The sequence below is a fragment of the Bubalus kerabau genome, chromosome 5 (assembly GCF_029407905.1).
Source record: "Bubalus kerabau isolate K-KA32 ecotype Philippines breed swamp buffalo chromosome 5, PCC_UOA_SB_1v2, whole genome shotgun sequence".
Classification (NCBI taxonomy): Eukaryota; Metazoa; Chordata; class Mammalia; order Artiodactyla; family Bovidae; genus Bubalus; species Bubalus kerabau.
In genome coordinates, this window is record NC_073628.1 from 13,394,551 (window position 1) to 13,411,901 (window position 17,351).

Consider the following 17,351-nt stretch of genomic DNA (forward strand, 5'->3'; position numbering starts at 1 on the left):
GTGAAAGAAATTTCCACTCTGATGCTTGCAGATAATGAGAACTACCCAGCAGTGAATGCAATGGAGTTTTCTCTCATCTTTCCCTACCTGGAAGCCTCCTAGCCTGGGAACCAGAGTTCCTGCACCCCAAGTCTTCACTCACTTACCTGCAGCCTTAAGGTGAGTCATACACTCCAGGGTTCAGTTTCCCATTTTTTTGATAAGGGAGACTGCACATGCTCCAGAAAATCTTGTCCCAGAATGAGGCTCAATGTCAATCAGTGGACAAGTGGCTCAGACGTGGCTGTTGCTGAGGATGATGAGGTTGCCTCTGGTAGGCAGGGGGATGTAATTGTCTGGTGATGTTCATGGGTCCTGGTCTCAGGACTGAGAGTGGTAGACCACTTGGCACACAGCTGCTTTGCCATAGAGTACCTTAGAGGTCTTTCCCATTGGAACTTGCCATTATTTGGGTTCTGTGAGATGAGATCAGGTAGTTATAAGTCAGAAGTTATCAATGGGGAAGCATGTAGATTCCTCAGCAGAAACCCAAGTTAGGCTGATGAATCATCTCTCCAAAAAAAAAAAACAAAAAAAAAAAAACAACAACTCTGGGAACTAATTATGCCAGGACTCTTAGACAAGTTTTGTATATTTTAAATACCAATTAAAACAGGTCACCTTTTGGATGACCTGCCTTTTGGTCTCTGGCTTGGGATGATACCCACAGTTAGAGTGGAATCAAAGGGCCTCTGGGGGACTCTCTCCCTCTCTCTTTGACTCAGTAGGAGTGAGTACCACTCTCTCCCCTCCACATCTGGAGCAGGAATTCCAGCAGGAAGGGTGTGACCTCCAAGTTTAACTGGAAGACTCAAGAAGGTCTGGCCCTCTGGTAGGCACTATTATTTTCTCATTGCTTCTTCCTTCCCTCCTGGGTCGTGTGCACACTGCCCACCTCCTGGTTACTGGGTTCTGAATTCCTCTGCCCTTGAATTGTAGATATCTAGGCAGTCCCACTTGTGGCTCCCTTCCTACCCAGGCCCAATCCCTCACCTGTAGATCGCACTAAAGAAGGGAAAACCAAGATGGGTCTTCCGAGTTCATTCTTTCTAAAAATGTCCGCATTCCTTCTGCTTCCAGACCCTGTCCTGAGTCATCAACATCTTCAGCTAGATGGCTGAGCTTAGGAGAGGAATGGAGATGCAGATTGGGAAAGGGGGTGGTAAGGGTGTCAGCTGTGGGGGACAGTTTTCAGATGCCAAGAGATGAATTGGAGTAAGGATCATGTGGTCCTCCAACCACTCATTCATTTGGGACCTGCCTAAATCTGTATTCTTAGACTCCTCAGGGTATCACTAAGACAGAACTTTCAAAATGGACTTTCCATAAACCTCTTACTGAAAAAAAATTCAAACAAAACAAATATAAGAAAGAAGAGTGTCATGAACCCTATATTTCATCATTTGGCAACAATAACTACAAAAATAACCTCGTAGTCCCACCGGTTGTCATAAACTGGAGACTATGCAACATCAAGGTGGTGACCAATTGAGTTCCCAGTGAAGACATTCTTGACTTGCATCAGTCTTTCTCGTCTTGCTATGTTCTCACATGTGGTGGCAGAAGGGAAGGAAGAAGAGGGAGAATAAGAGAGAAAAAGAAGGAGAGGCTAATCCCATCATGAGGGACCACCATCAAAACCCCATGTCAACCTAGGTACCTCCCAAGGCCCTACTTCCTAATACCATCACATTGGAAGTCAAGGGTGGATACAGTTCAATCCATAGCAGCTATGCATAGCATAGCAGCTGTCTGTTTTTACATCAAGACAGACCATCATTTTTTTTCTCTCTGTGAAGACTAATTCATTTTCCCTGAAATATTTTAGGGACAAGATGAACATTTCACCAAATGTACACAATGAGTATTTGTGGTAGAATGATAGGATATGAAAAAAATGCTCTTTTGTTCCCCATAAAATGAACATTTTATATCCAGTCCATGTGCAAATTTCCCTGATTCTCAAAAAGCAGATGTCTTTTCGCAGTTTATTGAAAGAATGTAGTCATATGTTGCACTTGGTTGTTCTCCTTTAAGACAAAATTACTGTTCCTCTCCCAATTTTGATGTCACTTATTTGTTCAGAAACAGAGGAAGCAGGGTGGTTCATATGTATTATAGCTGCTCCCCATCACACTCTCATCACCCCCAGAAGGGAGAGTCTAGCTTGTTTTCCTGGAACTGTTTGTAGTTACATAACCTATGGTTAATAGAAACAAAAATAGCTTAAATATTGATGATTATTTTCCTTTCAGTGCTCAGAATGTTGAGTTGTTTTCCTAGCAGTCTATCACAGTGACAAATTAGATGTTGCCTATTAACATTTGGACACATTTGGCCAGCTTAAAATTCAATATTAAAAAACTAAAATCATGGGATCCAGTCCCATCCTTCATAGAAGGAAAAAATGTGGAAGCAATGACCTATTTCTTCATCTTAGCTTCTAAAACCTCTGTGGATGGTGCCTACAGCCATGAAATAAGAAGACATTAGCCTCTTGGCAGAAAAGCTATGAGAAAGATAAACAGTGTGTTGAAAAGCAGAAACATCATTCTGCCCAACAAACTGGTAGATGTTTGGGCTTTTCATTTGGATTCCTAAACATTCTGTCCAGTCCCCATTGGTCTTTGAAGTCCCTCACTTTTCCGGTCCTTCATGATTCCTAAGATTATTTTGTTCATTTCTCTACCCAGTCCTGAAATCAGCCATCTCTTTAAGATCATCCGATGGGAAATGTATTTAGAAGCTACATGTTAGACCTCAGAATAGTCACTGTCATCAAGTTCTCACTGCTTCTAGGCTTTACAGTGGTTGCAGGAGGAAGTACACATTTTCATTAAAATTAAAATAAAAAGAAATATAATTAGTTGTTACAAACTTATGCTTTCAGCTCAAGATTTAATAGGACAGGGTTTGAATTAAACTTGTATATGTTATGTGTGAACCTATTTTTCTAGCCACTGAAAGGCTTACTTCAAAACATTAGTTTTAATTATCATCTTGCTTTTACCTGTTAACATACATACGATTCTGTCACAATAACAGAAACATTATGAGGAACAATAAGTCGTTGAATTATTGCTCACCTCAGCTGCAATCGCGGTGCAGATGAATGGCAGCTGCAATGGTAGCCCAGAAGTGTGACAGAGAGGAACTACCCCATGACCAAATCAGGGGTGGCAGCCGAGAGGAGCTACACTACTTCCAAGGTAAGGAGCAGCGGCTGTGCTTTGCTGAAGAAGCAGTGAAGAGATACCCCACGTCCAAGGTAAGAGAAACCTAAGTAAGATGGTAGGCTCTGAGAGAGGGCATCAGATGGCAGACAGACTGAAACCACATTCACAGACAACTAGCCTATCTGTCACACAGACCACAACCTTGTCTAACTCAATTAAACTAAGCCATGCTGTTTGGGGCCACCCTAGATGGACGGGTCATGGTGGAGAGGTCTGACAGTATGTGGTCCATTGGAGAAGGGAATGGCAAATCATTTCCGTATTCTTGCCTTGAGAACCCCATGAAAAGTGTGCTAAGCAAAAAGATAGGACACTGAAAAATGAACTCCCCAGGTCGATAGGTGCCCAATATGCTACTGGAGATCTGTGGAGAAATAACTCTAGAAAGAATGAATGGATGGAGCCAAAGCAAAACAACACACAGTTGTGGGTGGGACTTGTGATAGAAGCAAGATTCGATGCTGTAGAGAGCAATGTTGCATATGAACCTGGATTGTTAGGTCCATGAATCAAGACAAATTGGAAGTGGTCAAACAGGAGATGACAAGAGTGAACATAGACATTCTAGGAATCAGCAAACTAAGATGGACTGGAATGGGTGAATTTAACTCAGATGACCATAATATCTACTACTGTGGGCAGAAATCCCTTAAAAGAAATGGAGTAGACATCATAGTCAACAAAAGAGCCTGAAATGCAGTACTTGGATGCAATCTCAAAAATGACAGTATCATCTCTGTTTGTTTCCAAGGCAACCCATTCAATACCATGGTAAAGCAAGTCTATGCCCCGATCAATAAGGCTGAAGAAGCTGAAATTCAACAGTTCTGTGAAGACCTACAAGACCTTCTATAACTAACACCCCAAAAACATGTCATTTTCATTGTAGGGGACTGGAATGCAAAAGTAAGAATCAAGAAACACGAGGAGTAACATGCAAATTGGCCTTGGAATACAGAATGAAGCAGCGTAAAGGCATTCTGCCAAGAGAATACACTGGGCATAGCAAACACCTTCCAAAAATCCAAGAGAAGACTCTACACATGGACATCACCAGATGGCTGGCACCAAAATCAGACTGATTATATTCTTTGCAGTCAAAGATGGAGAAGCTCTGTACAGTCAGCAAAAATAAGACTGGGAGCTGATGGTGGCTCAGATCATGAACTCCTTATTGCCAAATTCAGATAGAAATAGAAGAAAGTAGCAAAAAGCACTAGACCATTCAGGTATGACCTAAATCAATCCCTTAGGACTATACAAGGGAAGTGAGAAATAGATTTATGGGACTAGATCTAATAGACAGAGTGCCTGATGAACGATGGACAGAGGTTCATGACATTGTACAGGAGACAGGAATCAAGACCATCCCCTAGAAAAAGAAATGCAAAAAAAGCCAAATGGCTGTCTGAGGAGGGCTGAGATAGCTTTGAAAAGAAGGGAAGCAAAAAGCAAAGGAGAAAAACAAAGATATACCCATTTGCGTGCAGAGTTCCAAAGAATAGCAAGGAGAGATAAGAAAGCCTTCCTCAGTGATCAATGCAAAGAAATAGAGGAAAAACAATAGAATGGGAAAGAATAGAGATGTCTTCAAGAAAAGTAGAGATACCAAGGGAATATTTGATGCAAAGATGAGCTCAATAAAGAACATAAATGGTATGGGCCTAACAGAAGCAGAAGACATTAAGAAGAGGTGGCAAGAATACACAGAGGAACTGTACAAAAAAGATCTTCATGAGACAGATAATCACGATGGTGTGATTACTCACCTAGAGCCAAACATGCTGGAATGTGAAGTCAAATGGGCCTTAGGAAGCATCACTACGAACAAAGCTAGTGAAGGTGATGGAATTCCAGTTGAGCTATTTCAAATCCTGAAAGGTGATGCTGTGAAAGTGCTGCACTCAAAACACCAGCAAATTTGAAAAACTCAGCAGTGGCCACAGCATGGAAAACTGGCCACAAGGTCAGTTTTCATTGCAATCCCAAAGAAAGGCAATGCCAAAGAATGCTCAAACTACCCCACAATTGCACTCATCTCACATGCTAGTAAAGTAACGCTTAAAATTCTCCAAGCCAGGCTTTAGAAATACGTGAACCATGAACTTTCAGATGATCAAGCTGGCTATAGAAAAGGCAGAGGAACCAGAAATCGTATTGTCGACATCTGATGGATTATCAAAAAAGCAAGATATTCCAGTAAAACACCTACTTCTGCTTTACTGACTATGCCAAAGCCTTTGACTGTGTGGATCACAGTAAGATGTGGAAAATTCTAAAAGAGATGGGAATACCAGACCACCTGAATTGCCTCTTGAGAAACCTGTATGCAGGTCAAGAAGCACCAGTTAGGACTGGACATGGAACAACAGACTGGTTCCAAACAGGAAAGGAACATGCCAAGGCTGTATATTGTCACCCTGCTTATTTAACTTATATACAGAGTACATCATGAAAATGCTGGGCTGGAGGAAGCACAGGCTGGAATCAAGATTGCTGGGAGAAATATCAATAGCCTCAGATATGCACATGACACCACCCTATTGCAGAAAGTGAAGAATAATAAAGTACCTCTTGATGAAGGTGAAAGAGGAGAGTTAAAAGTTGGCTTAAAGGTCAACATTTAGAAAACTAAAATCATGGCATCCAGTCCCATCACTTCATGGCCAATAGATAGGGAAACAGTGGAGATGGTGGTTGACCTTATTTTTCTGGGCTCCAAAATCACAGCAGATGGTGATTGCAGCCATGAAATTAAAAGGCGCTTACACCTTGGAAGGAAAGGTGAGACCAATCTAGACAGCATATTGAAAAGCAGAGATGTTACTATGTCAACAAAGGTCCGTGTAGTCAAGAATATGGTTTTTCCAGTGGTCATGTATGGATGTGAGAGTTGGACTATAAAGAAAACTGAGCCCCGAAGAATTGATGCTTTTGAACAGTGGTGTTGGAAAAGACTCTTGAATATCCCTTGGACTGCAAGGAGATGCAACCAGTCCATCCTAAAGGAAATGAGTCCTGAATGTTCACTGGAAGGACTGATGCTGAAGCTGAAACTCCAATACTTAGCCACCTGATACAAAGAGCTGAGTCATTCGAAAAGGCCCTGATGTTGGGAAAGATTGAGGGCAGGAGGAGAAGGGGATGTTAGAGAAAGAGATGGTTGGATGCCATTACCAACTCAATGGACATGAATATGTGTGGACTCCGGGAGTTGGTGATGGACAAGGAGGCCTTGCGTGCTGACGTTCATGGGCTCACAAAGAGTTGAACATGACTGAGCAACTGAACTGAACTAAGGTTGTTGAATATAGTGTCAGATTTCTTTCCTTTTTTCCTTTTGGTATTCTTTGGTTTTGTTTTGATGGGCAGGACTTTTGTTTTTCCTTAGAAGATATTTCACTCTGAATGTAGAGTCATAAGTCTGAATTTTAAAGCCACTTAAGTAATGTGTTGTTATAGGTAGCTAGTCAACAACTTGATGCAATTAGATTTATTAGTTTTTGTTCTCAATTTGTTTAGTTCAGTAGAGTCCTGCAGTTGTGTCCATCTCTTTGCAACACCATAGACTGCAGGATGCCAGACTTCCTAATCCATAACCAACTCCCAGAGCTTTCTCAAGCTCATGTCCATTGACTTGGTGATGCTATCCAACCATCTCATCCTCTGTCTTCTGCTTCTCCTCTTGCCTTCAATCTTTCCTAATATCAGGGTTTTTCCAATGAGTCAACATGCTTAGTATGCATTCAGTCTCTTTTAAAATCAACCAACATGAATTAAATTCCTCTGTCCCCACTGCACTACCAATTATAGGCAAGAAACAAAAAACTGCAGAGACTGAAGGCTGATTCCAGCACATCGCTGTGGAGATTTTGTTCCCACTTTTTTTTTTTCAGGAAAATAAAATTAATTGCTACCATTAAAATCAGTAGATTGTACATAAATATACAAACTTCTGATTCTCTTGAAAACATGGTCAACTTGCCTGCTTTCCAGCATGGGTGAAGTGGAGGAAAGGCTGCTCCCAGTGGTAAGGCCTGTGCTGCCCAGATTCCAACATGGCCACTTAGTCCTTGTATCATATCTCCTGACTTCTGGGGTCATGAGTTCATGAGAATGAGACTTCTAGATCTCTTAAGATAAAGACTACTTTTGTCTTGATCAGCTTTGACTTTGAAGCCTTTAACCCAGAACCTAGCACACAGTTCTTCCTTGTACAGTTGTTGGATGACATAAAACACTTGTGGATACATATGACATTTCTTCCAATACTGAAACCATGCAATTGAAGTACTGCTCTGCCCTAAATCTTTGATGCGGCCTGGCATCATAGGTGTCCCTGATGTCTGCCATTAGACCCACTACCTAAAGCCAGTTGTATGTCCCTGGGCTGTCCCTTAAATCTTCACTTTGCCATTTGAAAACTTATCATCCTAGCAACGTTCTCGCCAATGAAGACAGCAATGCATATCTCATGAGGTGGCTCGGAAGATGACATGAAACCACGCGTGTCGAGCATGGCCCTCAGTATCCATTTTCATGATGTTCTTAGCAGTTATTTCTCCAACTGGGCAAGATTCTTGGTCTTCTTAGATGTCCATGCAGATCAGTTTGATTTTCAGCCAAGATTCAAGGAAGAGATTACAGTTCAATTCTGTGTATTCTGAAAAGCTTCAAAGTCCATTCATCAAGGACACTGATGAAGGTAAAGACTTTATTGAGACCTTGGTGTTTTTTTTCAGATCTTTTAGTGGCCTGAAGGGGAAAACTAGGATAGGTCAGAGCATACATAACTAGGGGCTCCCGGTCACCACTACATGCTAAGAACCAAAACTTCCCAGAGTACTTGAAGCCAGGAAAGAAACATGAAATGGCTTGTGCTCCTCGGTCTGGTGGCCTTCTCAGAGTGCATAGTCAAGTAAGTGTGGGGACTGTATGTCACATCATATTCCTTTCTTGGATTTTTCTTTTCATCTGATTATTCTTCCACCCATCATGCTTAGAAGGGAATAGAATATTTCCCTGAGTCTTAAGGTTCAACTCTTTCTTATTGATATGTAACTTGCTATAGGAACTGCGGATCCCAAGGTTTTGGTGTAGATTTGATTGCACAAATCTTAGGGTCCAGTCATGTCATGACCTATTCAAAATGCAACTCCTTGCAGCTGTTCAGTGTACAGTCTATGCAGATGTTGATGTGGTCTTGTAGAATAGCACTTTTCTACATTTTGATCAACATGTCCTCTTTTTTCCCTGTCTATTTCAGTGTGTATATGCCTATGTCTACATCTCTGTATCACTGTCATTTATTTCTCCATCTCTTTGGAAGTCACTGAGAGTCTATTTCTCTTTGTGTTGTTTGATTTTAATTTTTCATTTGACTCTTACTTCCTTGTCAAGCCTCTGAATTTCCCATACTTGTTCCCTATATCTTGGATTCTTCTTTCAACTCTCTCTTCTCTTTCAGCTTAGAGAAAGATACACTGTTTTATATACACTGTTTTATATCTTAAAATCAATGTGACCACAGCCAACTCAGAAACCTCTTGCATTTCAATTTTCTCCCTTGTAAAAGAGGATAAGAGTCCCCCTTCTACCTCCTTCCTTGAGGTTCTTTGAGAAGGAATGAGTGGAATGGCAACAGCAATGCTAATGGCTGTCATTGCTGAGACTTCTTATTTATCAGGTGCCTTATATCCATCACTTCACTTATCCCCAAGATATTCTATTTTGAGGGTTTGTATTGTTACATTCCACCATTTTACCAAAGGGGATACTGAGACACCACATGTTCATATGGCTTACCCAAGATGGCAGAAAAGAACCTGTATTCAAATCTATATCTTTGCCATGGTATATGCATAAAATTCTAATAATAATCTGCTTCATTAAAATGATTAGAAAACACACAGGGCCATTACAATGACAGTTATACCTTAACACTGATAGCTAATTGTAGCATCTTCTTTGTTTTCTTCGTCAAATGCTCAATGAAAGAATACCTCTAAGGAGAGTGAAGACCATGAGAAAAACCCTCAGTGGAAAAAACATGCTGAACAATTTCTTGAAGGAGCATCCTTACAGACGGTCCCAGATTTTGTGTGTGTGTGTGGCTCAAACCTGACTATTCACCCACTGAGAAACAGCAGAGATGTGAGTATTTGGGGAGGATGGTGCTCCACAGCGCCCCCTGGTGCTCTAGTCTGGAATGCGGCTCATCTGGAGGTGCCAGGTGGGATGTTGGGGTTGGGGTTCCTGCAGGAGGCCGAGACACTGGAAAACAGGGACCCCATCCAGAGGGGAAGGCACTCTCATCCTCAACTGTTGGTCTTTGTGACTGGGCTGGCAATTACCAGGTGTCAGGTAAATATCCATTTCTGTGTCAAACATGTGTCATTAGTTTGAGGGTGATTGTTCCTTCTGAACTAAGTGAGCACCTCAGTTACAGATGAAGAATGCACCATCACTGATAAAAAGGTAGAACCAACTGCAAAGCAATTGTGAATCCCCAGGTAGAGGAATTCAATTTTCTCAGATGTAAGAATGACAGCAGAAAAAAGTTACTGAACCTGTATTCCGTGCATGGCCATAAGACTCTAACACAGTGCTTACTTTTTTTAGATGAGAAAAGGGCTTATTTTGTCTTCAAGAATGCCCATGCCAGCCTGAGAGATAGGCAAAGAGTAAATACATGTCAAATGAAAGGGTCACCTGTGTGGTGTTGATTGGATATGATCTGAGTTTAGAGCGAGTGGCTGGGGTTGATCAAGAAGGACCTCCTGGAGAAGGGGGTGCTAAGGCTTGGTTTGGAGAGCCTACAGAGCTTCTCAAATGAAGGCACCAGGACTTCCCTGGGTGTCCAGCGGTCCTGGGAGCCCAGTGGTTATGCCTCTGGATTCCTATGCAAGAGGTACCACTTCAACACCTGGTCATACAGTCAATATCCTGCATACAATGAAGCACAGGGAAAATATATCAAATGCAGATACGTCTATGACCAAAGTCTGTGAGCTGAACGGTAGTTAAAAAGTGATCTCAAGAGATATGTGACACCCAGAGGGAGGCATCAGTGCGGGAATAGAGGGTAGTCAGTTCTGCCCTAATTCACTCCCTCCTTCTCCCTTTAGTTGGTCTATGTGGGTAGCATCACCATTGGAACACCCCCTCAGGAATTCCAGATTGTCTTTGACACAGCCTCATCTGACTTGTGGGTGCCCTCCATCGTTTGCAACAGCTCAACCTGTTGTGAGTACAGACACCCCCTACCCGGTCCATCCTTCACTTGCCCTGCCACCTGTTCTCCACCCTTGGCACCTGATGACGCTCATCTCTTGTGTCTGCAGCTACACAGGTTAGGTTCAGATATCTTCAGTCTTCCACCTTCCAGCTTACCAATAAGACCTTCAGGATCACCTATGGATCTGGGAGAATGAAAGTTGTTGTTGTTCATGACACAGTTCAGGTAACAGTGTAACAGCTGCTGAGTCAGGACTGGCTATGGAGTGACCACTGCTTACAAAACAGATGCAGGACCATCTGACAGGACCCTTCCTAGCCTAACTCCCATAGATATTGGCCATCTTATCCACAGGTTCGTGTCTCTGGTGTGGCAGTGTCCGTGGTGACCATTGAGCAAACAAATTAGCTAACCCAGAAAGTGGCTTGAGGTTTGGACTTGCAGCTTCTCTACCCATGAGCAGTTCAAGGTTCATTTCACTGGGAGTGAGAAGAAGGGATAAAAGCACCCACTTTTATATTCACAGACTGTTCTATCCACTTTCAGGTTATAATTGGTGAATTCTGCAACAAACCCACAAAGCAGTTACTCTGATTAGCTCATGAAATATATGAGGAAACTGAGTTCCAGGCAGCAAGGGCCTTGCTGAGAGCACACATTTGGTAAAAGGTGGAGTTAGGCTGGCTTTTCAGGACTGAAGTTGCTGTGGGGTGTTTGGGGACAGGATAATACTGATCTGGGGACCCTGGGGGCAGTCAAGGGCTTCAGGTATCCAGAGTGGGAAACTGGAGGCCTGAGAAGTCAAGGGGCCTGATAAATGAGTTCTCGCTCTAGAGGACCCTTGAGAGTTAGTAAACCTATGAGCTGTCTCCCCCCAAATACTTAAGTATTTGTATACTTAAGTATAGAAATCTTCTCTCTCTTTCTCTCTCATACATACTCACAGTAATATACACATATCCCCAAAAGTGAATTCTCCAGGCAGTAATTTCATAGAACCCTGTAAGCAAGCTTGTGTTTTCAGCTTCTGTCTTACCGGACAGAAGACTCCACAGTACACTACAGAGAATGCAGTCCATTCCTGTCATTAGGTCACAGTGATGCCAAAGAGAAGGCTATCTTGTTCTTGATTGTTTTGTCCATAAGGTGGCACCAATGGGATCTGGCCTGACTCTTGGTTGCCCCACCTGTACAGAAGCCACGAGGCTAATTTGACTCACTCGGGTCGTGTTTTTCACAGGGACAGATGTTTTAAAATTCACAGCCTCTCTCAAATGGAACCCAAATTCCCCTTCCACCTTGCTCTAACCGTCTGTGGGCAACCAAAGACAGAGCCCAGCCTCAATTCTTCTCTGAGGATCTAATGGAAATGCACCCCAGCCCAGTCCTAGCCCCACTTCACGTATCTGTAAGTGGTAACACTCTTCTCTCCCACAGATTGGGGACCTTGTAAGTACTGACCAGACGTTAGGTCTAAGCATGGCAGAATATGGGTTTGTGCGTAGAACTTTTGATGGCATCTTGGGCTTGAACTACCCCAGCATATCCTTCTCTAGAGCCATCCCCCTCTTTGACAAGCTGAAGAATCAAGGGGCCATTTCTGAGCCTGTTTTTGCCTTCTACTTGAGCAAGTAAGTCTGAGATGGACAATTCCTTTCTCCAACTTAGCTGTAAGACACTTTCAGTTGCATGAAAATTATAGAACAATTGATAAAGAAGTATCCTGAGAGATAATATAGCCCAGGATAACTCTGACCCCAGGGCCCTACCTGGCTTCACCACTGGCTTTTATAAATAGAATTTTATTGGAACACAACCCTACTCCTGGGCTCAAGACCAGTAACTTGGTCTAGGGTGGTGAGTTATGAAGGAGGCTAATGGAAGGCAACAGGAAACAAATTGGAAGAAAAAGCAATATGATTAGCTTATGAATTTGATAAGGAAGGAAGAAGAAGGATGGTGGATATCTTTCCTTCCTCTTTAGCATTCCACTGGGAGCCCAGGACCAGCTACCCAAATTGTGGAGCGAGTGATAAATGAAACTGTAGGACACAAACGTGTGGGACCCCTTGTTCAAGAAATATTAGGCATTTCAAGACAGGGAGAGCGGAGGTGGGGTCTGTTCTGAATGTGGGGCCCTTTGGACAATGGAGGCCACAGGCCAGTGGAGTCAACTCTGGGTGACCTGAACCCACACCCTTAGAGCTCCCAGGCCTTGATTTTCCTGAAAAAATGATAAGGTGGACAAGGGAAAAGCCAAAACACTTCAGCACCCTGTCCTCTGAGGGTGTCTGAGCACTCAGGTCACTGGAAGTACAGGGCATCTTCGGAAGACATAGTAGGTGGAGCTCAGACAAGTGTTTCAGCTTCTAACCTCCTCTGTGTCACTCATGAGACAGTAACAGACCTCTTTCTGGATCCCAATCTCTCCTAGATGCTATTACTTCATCTGTTCATGGGGACCTTATTAGGGCCTTGATGGATGGACAAGCACAGCGCTCAGATAGTGCTGTTGTTACTGTCTTCTAAGAAACCCCCACTCACTTCTCTCTACGGAGACAAGCGGGAAGGCAGTGTGGGGTGGACCACCACTACTACAAGGGAGAACTCAACTGGGTACCATTCGTCCAAGTGGGCGACTGGACTGTACGCATAGACTGGTAAGCCTCTCCCTCTGAGGGTCAGCCCAGTGATGTTCCCACTATTGTACATAGACAGAGGCAGACACACACAAATACATTCTTAGACACACAGTCACACAGACATATACACCACCCTCAACGACACAGACAGACACATAGACACTTGGAAACACACGAGCAGACACATATAAACCTACACAGAGACACATAAAAATATGCATAGCCAGTCAGAGACAAACAAGCACACCCAGAGACAGATAGAAACACACATACAAACAAATACACAAGCACATAAATACAAAAACAACCCATGGGTTCATAATCCCCAGGCCTTCTGAGCAAGGCTCTGACCAGGGTCCTAAAAGGGTCCAGAGAGGTCTGTGTGGCTGGGAGAGGGCTGCACCCACTGCTCTTTGAGGTGGGGAGCATGGTTAGAGGACTCTATAGTGTGGTGAACAGAGGATCAGGGAGAATTTCACCAGCCTGGACAGAGTTATGATAAGATGACCAACAGTCCAGGGCTACCTAGGACATTGGAAGTTCTCACTGCAGATAAATGTCTGTTTAACAACAGGGAAGGTTCTGAGCAAATGGGTAAAACTGGACTCCTTAGGGAGCAGATACCCAGCAGTGGAGAGAGGTTGGCTGCAGTCTTAAGATGTGAAAGCAACTAATAAAAAAAGCATCCCATGTTCATAGGCACACAGTGAGGCAGGGGCTATAACAGAGAATCAGGAAGGTGGGATCCAGGAGTGACCTGAGGACAAGAGGCATAATTGATAGGATTCTGTGTGATACCCTCAGACAAAAGCTGACCTGACTTTGGAGTTTCTGTGGGCTAGTCATGTATTTCCTGGCCAGGGTCTCAGGGTCTGAGCTGGTTGTAGGAGCAGTGCTGGGAGACACCCTCTCCCAGAGGAGCCCCTCTCTCCCCCTACTATGAGAATCTGCTGCCCCTGGGAATCTATCTTCACTCTGTGTGTGACCGGTTATTTGTTCCCCACCAGATACAGCTCTCTGGAGGTTTCTTATTGTTTTCTCAGTCTTCATTTACTCATTGAACAGACAAGCATTGGGCATCCACTGCATGCCAGGCACTTTAGGGAGGCAAGGAGAATAAAACTCGCCCTCACAAATAAGAAGGCAGATGTATATGAAGTGACTCGCCGACATAGTGAATTGTGACTTTGGTACATGCTAGACATGAGGAGGAGAAGGCAATGGCAACCCATTCCAGTAATTTGCCTGGAAAATTCCAGGGACTGCGGAGCCTGGTAGACTGCCTTCTATGAGGTCACAAGAGTTGCACACAACTGAAGTGAGTTAGCAGCAGCAGCAGCAGCAGTCATGAGTTAGGATCTACAGAGAGTAACCAAGACAGGAGACTGATAAGCACCAGGGGAAAGACTTCCCGAAAACAATACAATTAAGATGGAATCTGGAAGATGAGAAGAAATTTGCTAGTCAAAGGGGAGTGCAGTCTTCTAGGAAGGAAGACCAGCTTGTGTCATGGTACAAAATATCCTGGTGTATTCAAGTACTGCATTCAAGGATGTCAGGAAAGGTGCTGTGTCGAGAGCAAAGGGAAAGAGGGCAAGAGACAAAGGGCTGTTTATGAGACAGTCAAGAAGGGGATAACTCTGGGGAGACTCAGAGTGACCTTGATGCCTGCTTTCTTCCATTGTCTCTCAGCATCACCATGAAGAGAGAGGTTATTGCTTGTTCTCATGGTTGTGATGCCCTTGTGGACAGTGGGACATCACATATCCAAGGCCCAGGAAGACTGGTAGATAACATACAGAAGCTCATCGGCACCACGCCTCGGGGTTCCAAGGTGAAGGGTCATGCCCCGGGATCACTCCCAGTCTCCACAAACAACAAGGATCTCCAGAGCCAACCTCTCCCCTCTCTCTCTAACAGCACTATGTTTCATGTTCTGCAGTCAATACTCTGCCCTCTATTATCTTCACCATCAATGGCATCAACTACCCAGTGCCAGCTCAAGCCTACATCCTCAAGGTGAGGGGACAATACTGAGGGGTGGTTCTCAAACTGGAGCTTGCAGGAACCCTTGGTCTGCTGCTGGGAGGAGGGCGCCCTCTAGAGGCCATGTCACACCATTGCAGATGCTGCTGAGCCCTGTGGCTGGGCCAGTGCGTTCCACAAAACCAAACACTTGAGAGTAAAGCGCCGTGTGGAACACGGATCTTCCTGAAATACGTGGAGAGGCCACACCTCATGGCATGTTGGGAGCCAGGGAGAGGTGAACACTAAGGTCCTCAGTCCTCAAAGAGCTTTAATTCAAAATTCAATCTGAACCCGTAGGTGCATGAACATGAAATTCAGCTCTAGCAGCCCCTCAAATAGGCCATGTTACAAGGAGAATGGCTGGGGACAGTCCCAGTGTGATGTCCCCGCATAAGTTAATAGTCTCTGTTCCCTTCTCAAAGATTTCCTGTTTTGGATGATAAATTACATGGTCAGCCTTGTTCTCGGCTGCATCTTCCCCTTGCTCTGGCCAGGTGCCTCCTTTGTGAGTTGATGTACCCAACCCCTCTGTGGGGAGGTTGGATCCTAAGTTGAATAAAGGGTGCACAGTGACTGCTCAGCCCTGGCACAGGGTGGAGGCTTCATGTCAGCTCCCTATGAGAGTTCAGGGCAGGCTGATGGGCTCAAAGAAGGCTTTGAAGAAGAGAGGGAATTTCAGGAATTCTAAAAGCACAAATTCTTGAGCCATCTGGAAGATTACTTGGTTCTAGACAAAACTACACTGGATTCCATGCAAATGTCATCTCAAAGTGGTCTGCACTTGGGCACTGGGGACTTTTGAGGGGTGATGAGGGCTATGGTCTGACCAGTGGGAATGGGGAACCAGAGTACGTTACCCAACCAAGCCTGGAGTGGCCAAAGAGGGTGAGTGTGGGCCAAAGGAGGCTTCACAGATTTCCTGAGTTAAGTCTTCAAGAATGTGTTGTGGGCACAGCTCTATTTAAGAGGGATAACCAAGAACGAGTTACTTTGTACCACAGGAAACTCCCCTCAGTTATATGACAGCCTGGATGGGAGGGGTGTCCTTGGGACCAGGATACCTGGATACATACGGCTGAGTCCCTTTACGTCCACCTGAAACTCAGAATATTGTTAATCAGCAATACTCCAATACAAGAAAAAAATGTTTTTAAATAAAGTTTGTATTGTGGGGGTGCAGGAGGTGAACCAGCATTCTCTGCAGAGAAAACAAGGAGCAGGAGTCAGAAGAAAAGACACAGAGATTGAGGGGAACTATGGACACACTTGTTCTTTTCTAAAAAATTATATTGAAGTGTGGCTAATCTTCAGTGTTATGTTAAGTTCTGTTGCACAACAATGTGACTCAGTTATACACATAAAAATATATTTTTTCTTATTCTTTTTCATGTGATTTATCACTGAATATGAAATATAGTACCTTACGCTCTACAGTAGGACTTTGTTGTTTTTCATTCCTCTGTTTCCCCAACTCCCAGTCCTCCACTCACCACACCCTTCCTCATGGCAACCTCATGTCTTGGCCCTCTTTGGTTTTGGAATAACTCTCACATCACCTGCTGCAGAGAAAACCCCTTGATACTTACCAAAAGAGGGAAATAAAACAAAGAATTGTGCTGGGTCTGGATACTGGGGGGAGTCACTGGTAAGGGCTCATGCTGACTCGTGAGGGTGTCTGACTCCCTCAGGATTCTAGAGGCCACTGCTATACCACCTTTTGAGAAAACAAAGTGAGTTCATCTACAGAGACCTGGATCCTGGGTGACGTCTTCCTGAGGCTCTATTTCTCAGTCTTTGATCGAGGAAATGACAGGATTGGCCTGGCACAGGCAGTGTAAATGCTTGGAGTGGTTCAGGAATCAGTAAGGCCGCTCCTAAGACACACTCACTCACACTTTGGGCACTCCTGACCAGGATGCTGGTAAACTGTATTTAGTGGTCTGTACACCATATTCTCAGGAAAGAAGAAAGTGTTTCACTCTTAATGGTGCTGAAACAAATTGTTGCCTCTGTGAGTGGGAGTGAAGGATCTAAAACCAAGTCTGAATCAAAATTGAGAGAAGCCCTACTCCAACTGGCTTCAAGGAAAACGGAGACTCATTGAAACAATTCTGGGAATCCAGGAAACAAGAATCAGAGCAAATACAAAGATCTCAGTGACTGGACCCA

At 43.9% G+C, this 17,351-nt stretch overlaps 1 pseudogene; it reads left to right on the plus strand.

The window, feature by feature from the left end:
- The first annotated feature begins 8,092 nt into the window (after positions 1 to 8,092).
- Positions 8,093 to 17,020, plus strand: LOC129653647 (pregnancy-associated glycoprotein 1-like; annotated as a pseudogene).
- The last annotated feature ends 331 nt before the right edge of the window (positions 17,021 to 17,351 follow it).